At 39.2% G+C, this 8,803-nt stretch overlaps 2 pseudogenes; both read right to left on the bottom strand.

Moving 5' to 3' along the window:
• On the bottom strand, positions 1 to 892 carry LOC147073031 (small subunit ribosomal RNA; annotated as a pseudogene; the record flags this gene model as incomplete).
• A 484-nt stretch (positions 893 to 1,376) lies between these two features.
• LOC147073030 (large subunit ribosomal RNA) lies at positions 1,377 to 3,810 on the bottom strand (annotated as a pseudogene).
• Positions 3,811 to 8,803: the final 4,993 nt, after the last annotated feature.

Here is an 8,803-nt window from a genome sequence, read left to right as displayed (position 1 = left end):
AACGACCATGCACCACTCCTGCACCGTTCACGTAGTCGATCTCCACGCTGCTTGGTCCTGGTAAGTTTTCCCGCGTTGAGTCAAATTAAGCCGCACAATCCACTCCTGGTAGTGTAGTTCCGTCAATTTCACTTTAAGTTTCACCCTTGCGAGCGTACTATCCCCAGAGCCCGAAAACTACGATTTCTCCCTGCAAACACTCCCGTGTCCTGCTTGTCGGCATCGTTTACTGCTGGAACTACAGCGGTATCTAATCACTTTCGATCCTCCAGCCTTCGTCCTTGATCCCCAGACTCGTTCAAGTGCATCGCTTTCGCCTCCGTCAGTCCAGATGGGGTCTTGGTCATTTCATCTCTCGCCCATCTATACTATGCACTCTGCCCGTTCCGCCATCTTTAGCAAACGCTGCACCCTTGACCGGTGCCCTTCAATTGCATACATAAAACTACGGACTTTTTAACTGCAGCATCCACCATAGACACTCTTGGAGTCGGTATTACCGCGGCTGCTGGCACCAAACTTGCCCTCCAATCAACTACGCACTTGTTTACTGTGCTGCTTAACTTACGTCTCATAACTGCCTCCTCACCAAAGAGTGGGCAATTTTCGCGCCTGCTGCCGTCCTTGGACGTGGGAGCCATCTCTCAGGCTCCCTCTCCGGAATCAAACCCTCATTTCCCGTCACCCGTCATCGTCTTGGTAGTCCTTTACACTACCAACTAACTGATAGGGTTGCGTCTTATTCTTGCCTATTAGCCACAGCTTACCGTGGTTATCTACGCCATCAAGAGCAAATCATCGCAACATTACTGAGCCGTTCGCCATTCTATATTAAGCATGCATGGCTAAATCTTAGAGACTAGCATCTACGTCAGGCAGAATCAACCTGGTGTTCTGTCATTTCCACTGTGGCCTATCCCAATCCTGCAAATTCATAGCAATCCATTGCTCACAACACAATATCCTCTATCCACAGACTCACTCGCATCTCCATGTCGCCAAAATGCTGTGTGCATACACTCCCCGGGTTTCCCCATGCATCTACTTTTCTGTGCCGCCCGTCCTACTCAATTTATATCAATGTATACGGGTGTGACGCGAAATAGATGTATAAAAGTGTTCGTACATATAATACACATATACATATAATACACATATACATATAATACACATATACATATAATACACATATACATATACATATACACACATATACACAACCCCCACATTATACACACATATACACACATATACACACATATACACACATATACACACATATACACTATACCCACATATACACACATATACACACATATACACACATATACACACATATACACACATATACACCAACCCCCACGACTCACCCCCACACAAAAAGGAACAGGCCTGCCTGAAACACTCGTAATATATACTCGCTTCGCACAGCAACCCTCCTTACATGCGTAGTCTTCGCACACACATATCCCACAAGTCCCCATTCTGGCTTAGAGGCTTTCAGCCATTACAGGCTGGATGTAGCTGCGCCCCCACCTTAACAGATGAAGGCTCGACCAGTGATCCAAACCAGAACTTCCTCTCGTACTACTCTGGCCTGCTCTAGGATACAATGCAGTAGGGTAAAACTAACCTGTCTCACGACGGTCTAAACCCAGCTCACGTTCCCTGTTGGTGGGTGAACAATCCAACACTAGGTGATTTCTGCTTCACCATGCTAGGAAGAGCCGACATCGAAGAATCAAAAAGCGGCGTCGATACGATCTCTCGGCCGCCACAAGCCAGTTATCCCTGTGGTAACTTTTCCGTCACTTCTGCACTTAATACTTGCAAAAGATCTCTAGGCCCCTGTTTCCAGTCATCAATACGTGCTCTCACACCTATGTCAAGCTCGCTTTTGCCCTTATACTCTACGAGTGGTTTCCATCCCCTCTAAGCGAACCTTTGGACGTCTGCGTTACTTTGTAGCAGTCGTGCCGCCCCAGCCAAACTCCCCATCAAGCAACCAACCGTCTAGTCACGGGGGTCAGTGGTCTCACACAGTAACCCACCTCGCTACGACACCCAGACTAGACAATCTGCTTCACTAGAGTCAAGCTCAACAGGGTCTTCTTTCCCCGCTGCATATCCCAAGCCCGTTCCCTTGGCTGTAGTTTCGCAAAGCAGTAGGTAGGGACAGTGGGAATCTCGTTGCTCCATTCATGCGCGTCACTAATTAGATGACGAGGCATTTGGCTACCTTAAGAGAGTCATAGTTACTCCCGCCGTTTACAAGTGCGTACCTAAAATTACTTCCTTAACGTCCCAAGCACTGGGCAGAATTCACTTTGCATCCACACAAAGCTATGTTTTTATTAAACAGTCAGATTCCCCTTGTAAGCCCAGTTCTAGCATGCTAGAGCCAATAATTATCCCTAGGTTTTTCATCCATTTTGCCGATTTCCCTTACCTACTTTATACTTATGAATCGGGCTTCTAACCCCTGAGCCCTGATGCGGTTCGGTACGGCTGGCCCCTGTCTTTTTCCCCGGGCAAGTCCATGTGCGTCTCCGTATGACTCTCAACACATCGTCGCGCGGTACAGCAAATTCTCACTCCGCGCCCCCTTGCCGTCATCCCTGTTTCGCAACCTCAGGCGCCATCACGCAAATTTCTATGCATCTCCCTTTCATTTAGGTCCGTATCACCTCCTTCTATCCAAAGGACGAACCCGTCTCAACATTCACTTCTATAAGATGCTACTACTTCCAAGATCTGCTCCTAATGTTGTTCCATCCGCAGTCGCCCGCGCACTTCCCCACAACAATAGTGCCAGCCTACTACTCATAGAGTCGAGGGCCTCACACGGCTGATAAGCGCCATCCATTTTATGCCGTCGCAAATTCGGTAGGTACGTTATAACACGTTTCTTAGCGGATGCCGACCTCCATGGCCACCGCCCTACTGTCTGGATTTGCCTACCGCTTTTATGGGTTCTATGTTCTGCCTTTGGCTGTTTATCCCTCTGTTAGGTTCATCCCTTCTTGCAAATCAAGCTTACCTCAATTTGCCCACTGATCAATCCCTAGGCTCCAGTGCTAGTATACACCTATTACACTGCGACAGATTCGGAGTTTATTGAATTCTTCCACATCCTCTCTACACCATCTCCCTAGTCCTTCATCGCTGTCCTGAGAGACATTTCGGCTGGAACCAGCTACCAGGTAGTTCGATTGGTCTTTCGCCCCTTTCAGTAGCTCATGTCATCGAGTTGAACATCAGAATGACTTAGATCCTCCATCAGAATTTTTCCTGACTTCAATCAAACCGCTGAAAGTTCACTACCTTTCGGGTCTTACCCTCCCAACTATCAAATCGCTTCCGGTCCTGCACTTCAAATGCTTCTCCTCGCTGGGAATGTAATCTCCTTGGTCCGTGTTTCAATACGGGTCTGAGCTCCTCAGCTTACTTCCTTGTACTTTCACTATTTCACTCCCGTACTGGGACTTTTTCACCTTTCGCTCGCGCTACTTCTCCACTATCGGTCACCGACTATATTTAGATTTAGATGCTATTACCACCTCTTCACACTGCACTACCAAGCAGCACTACTCCTCCTATCTGTGCGCCCCAAGGACTATCACCCCCTCTGGTCGGTCTTTCCATACCCGTCTCATATCACACAATAATTACAACTGGACAGCATTGCCCTTTACAATTGGATCTTCTCCATGTTCAATCGCCTCTACTACTGGAATCTCTGTTGATTTCTTCTCCTATCCTTAATGATATGCTTAAGTTCAGGATGTTGTCCTGCACTCACGTGCACTATTAGAATCTTACTATCGTATACTCCACGTTCGTCATCGCTATCGGTACCTATCGATCCCGTACAAGGAATTGATTTATTATACTTATGTATCATTCATGGGAGGCTAACCCCCCATGCCTCTATTTTTTACACCCATAGGCGTTAAATTATATATACATTATATATACATTATATATACATTATATATACATTATATATACATTATATATACATTATATACACACACCATTAACACACCATTAACACATTATATACCACCATATTTCAAAACACATTTATTCTACTCCATCCTATAATCCTATTCTCATAATCATATTTCTCCACATATACTCCCTTCTTACCATCGATGATATTTACTACCTTAATTCATCATCTTTTAATCTTCTCCAACAAGTTTTTATCTTCATCATTACTAATTCAAGAACATCCATTTATAGATCTATACTATCCAATATTTCCTTAATACCTTTCCTCCCTCCTCATCAAATAAACCCCTAAGTATTTCTATTTGTTTCTCATTGTCCCCAACTCTTTCTTTTCCCACTATATGTTACACTATTTGTCATCTTATCTTCAATATTCTTCCAAATTGCTTTTTTAATAATTGAATTTCGACTGATGTCCCGCTACTAAAAATTGTATGAACGAGATATCCATCACATTTCATATCACTCCCAAATCATCAGAGGGATATTTTATCCATATAAGAAATTCTGTATAGGTACAGTCATAAGACTCCAATTTATTCCTCCATTATTCGAATAATATATAATCCAAAAATCATTTACCACATTGTAATATTTTATTCAACTCCATATTAACTCTCCATTAGTGAGTATTCTCATAAACTTCTCTTAATATTGACACATATCCCTTCCTTTTAACCACCACAACTGTCCATATTAACACATACCACACTTTTATCTCCAATATCAACTTCTATCATCATTCTCTCCTCTTATCAGCCAACCCAACAATCTCCCCGCCTGTGCCAAATCCACTTCTTTCCCTTTCTGCACCAAAAAGTATTTGACCTGCCAGTCTTGTGTTGCCGATGCTTTTTTACTCTCCGTCCTCACCCAGGGCGGATATACTCGAATTCCACGCTTTCCTCCCTTCCCTGCCGAAGAGATGATCCCGCGCTGCATCAGAACTGTCTTCGGGAACATGAAGTGCCCATGGCCAGCGCCATCTCCAATCGTCACTACAATGAGTTCAACCCCATCTTTCTCGTCATACGGCCGTGTTCCCTTACCATCTCTAGCCCACAATGTCACAAATTGTCCATTCTTAGTTGGCGTTATCTTGCCACAACGGAATTTTATCCGTTGTCCGTTCAGGCACACATCACTGCCACCGTATTCTCTGCTCTCCACATCTTTCTCCAGTGAGGAAGTCTTAAACAGTCCAAGAGGCTCGAAAATCTTCCCAATAACGTCTGAATCCTCATTCCTTGATCCTTCATATTTTCCAACTCCATTGTTCAATGTTGGTTCCTCCGAGATTTGTCCACCCTTGTCTTTTACATGAATCGGCCCCATGTCCAATCCTCTCTTTGATCCCGTTTCTTCCTCCAACTTCTTCTGTTTCCATCCACTCTTATCCACATTCGCTTTTTCATCCATTCAAGGGCATTTCAAAACGAGAAGCACTATCTGGTGATATTATTCAATGTAGTGGTATTATCTATTATTCTCACTGTGTGTAAGACATTGATTAATCCTCCATTTTGATTTCAAATAAATTTGTCTCCATTACACAATAATATCTACACATACTCCTTCTTTGTCTTTATTGTCTTTAAGCTGTCTCAATAGTTCTCTAGTATCTTTATTCATTGACTCAAAATCTTCATAAGAAATCGTAAATTTCTTCAACCTAGGAAGTTTTAAAATTGATCTAACTATTATCCCCCAATCTGAATTACTGAATCCTGCTCGATACATGTTTAAATTCACTAAATATTTTGATGACTCAAGTGCCGCTGCAAAGTCTTGAATCACTTTTGATCTCATTTCAGGTACCATCGTTACAATAAGCACCCTTCCTAAGGTATTCTCCGATAGATTTAACTCTTTAATCTTGTTATTCTTAATAATCTTTGTTATTTCTTCTAGCTTATCCAAATATATCTCATTGTCTTGCAAATCTATACTAGTCAATTTCTTTAGATTTTTTATTCCATCTAGAATATGGATAATACTTGATATATAACAGCTTCTGGCGTTCAGAACCTTCAGATTCGGCATATTTTTTAGAACTTTACCTATTGCTCGAACACTTTCATTAAATTTACATCCTGAAATATCAAGTGACTCTATTTTCAAATTACCCCCAATAACTTCATATTTACCTCCTCCTTGGTCAAACCTACCTCTGCTAATGTTCACATCAATTATTTTTTCATATTGAAGAACTTTGCAACTGTTGTAACAAATCTATTCTCTGTATCCTTTCCCCTAGTACGTATAAATGCTAAATTTCCCTTCAAATTTATGCCTTTCAAGTTTGGAAACCATTTTAGCATATTCTCGATTTCTTCTACAGATTTATAAGATAACTTATTTTTCTCCAAACTTAAAAATTCTATTTTTCCCCAAGGTCTGAGAGTATTGTAATCTCCTGTCTCTTCTGACTTTCGTTGATCTCTCCTAAATATAGACTGCATATGATCCTGATTTAGGACATTTTCACCCAAATAGAGTGTCTTCAACTCTGGCATCTTTGATAGTAATTTGGAAAAAACTGATGCTGTTGCACCATCTTCACCAAGTTTATTGAAGTGATAGTCTAAAATTTCTATATTTAGCCCTGTTATTGATTTTGCAAATGTTTTAGTTCCATTCAATCCAAGTCCGTTCCCACTAATGTTTAGTTTTTTCAGTAATTTCATTTCTTCTATGGTTTTGAACAATTGTGAACGATAGAATGAGTCAAATGCCACTCCAATCCTGTTGTTACTAATATCAAGTGATTCAAGATCCTGACAATTCCTCAGTGCTTGAATAAATAGATTTATCCTGCTATCTGAGGATATAAACAAGCTTAATTTAAAATGTTTCAAAGTTGGAATATTTTTCAACAATTCTACAATAAGATCCAGATCTTTATCATTTACATCTATATCCAATTCCAAATCTTTTAAATTCGTAGCTTTCTCAAGCAATTTTACTACAAACGATATATCTTTATAATTCAGAATCCCAATCTTCAATATTTCCAAATTATCGTATGGCATACATTCTAATATTTCCTCAAATATATTTCTATAACTACGCAACTTTGTTAAGTCAATTGAATTAAGTTTGGATACTTCTTTTCCCCAATACACTTTCAAGCTATTGCATTTTAATTGGCATGCTTCTTTAAACACATCAAACGTATTATATCCTATATATGGTGTGTTACTAGGTAAAAATGGTGAGAACATCTTTTGTGTGGCTGCATCTGTTAACTCTACTGTATCTAATATTTGTTCTGTAATTTTCCTTGAGTACTTTCCAAATTCTTTGTCATCCTTCTGTCCAAACAAGTATGTCAATACTTCTATTTTGTCTTCATTGTTGTTAATCATCCTAATATACACATTTGTAATAAAATCATTTGGTGTTGTAAAGTTGAATTTCTCTTCACAGAGCATTAGATACTTCATGGTCAGTGAAATAGGAAATGGTGGCGTATTTCCTGCTTCATTAGGTATGGTTGAGTTGAATATCTTTTTAAAGAGTATTATTGAATATCTCATAATATATGAAATAGGAAATGGTAGTGTATTACCCTTATATCCACTGAAAGTAAGTGTGTTAACAAAATGTGATAATTTATCCTCTTTATTATCTGAGATAAAGTGCATTGCAGAATGTCCACTAGTAATTTCTAGTTTCATTTGTGTTTTACTTGAACTGGCTCTATTTCCAAAAGTAAGCATTATATTCCCACCGATATCTGTTCTATTTTCATTTGTAAACTCTCCGATTGATTTAAATTCACATTCAACTTTACAATTAGGTTGTTTTAACTTATTAATCAATTCCTTAAACTTCTTACTTATACTTTTTTTACCAATATTGATATCCTTCCAAAATTCTTCTGTATCAATCAAAGGTATTATCTTCATCAGTATATTCATCATATTTATCAATCCTGTATCTATTTCGTTTCTCTCAACTTCTCTTACATATACAATCTTATTTATTGAATATTTCCTTTTGTTGGTAAATGGAAAATCTTCCAAATCTTGTACTACTCGAGACCATTCTTTTCTGATCTCATTTGTGATTGTAAATTGTTGAAAATTAACTTTTTCGTAGAATTTCATCAATGGTGAATCTTCACTTAATTCTAAATGCTCTAGTGAATAGCATTTTCTTTCTATGTCCCAGAACAAGCAGTTACAAACATGAAGAAGTGCCATTTCAGCACAATCTGAGAATTTCTGTTTTGTTTCATCAAATGTATTTTTACTTCTTATGTATATTGGAACTGAAGCATTCGAAACTGGTCTATTTACTCTGGAATATGGAAATGATGAATTAATACTCTTATAAAATTCACTAAATGTTCCTGTGAAATCATCACACATGTTATACTCATCTATTGTATATGATTTTTCTTTAATTTTCTTTAATATTGTTTTGAGATATAACTCTAGATCTTCTTTGGAATCCAATACTTTGATCATAAATCCATGAATCAAGAGGAGCTTAAGATCTTTATCCTTGTCTTTGAACAATCCAGAATTGGATTCCTTTATGGAATTGTCCATTATTCGATTAATAGTAGAATTGATTTTATGTTTTTTAGATAACTTGGCTGTATCTGTTTTATCTTCTGTCAAGATTTTGGTGAATATATCTGCCATTATTTCTATACCTTCATCTTTCTTGTCATTACCGTTGGAGAAGTAATGATTTGCAAAATTACCATCCATATTTCTAAACGGACACAATATACCAGTTGGGGATGGGAATAAATCTATTATAAGACTTGTAA

This window comes from Rhyacophila brunnea, unplaced genomic scaffold, assembly GCF_057557595.1.
Source record: "Rhyacophila brunnea isolate RB1 unplaced genomic scaffold, BYU_Rbru_1.0 scaffold_188, whole genome shotgun sequence".
NCBI lineage: Eukaryota > Metazoa > Arthropoda > Insecta > Trichoptera > Rhyacophilidae > Rhyacophila > Rhyacophila brunnea.
The sequence above is the reverse complement of the archived record's forward strand: the minus strand, read 5'-3'. Positions and strand labels throughout refer to the sequence as shown.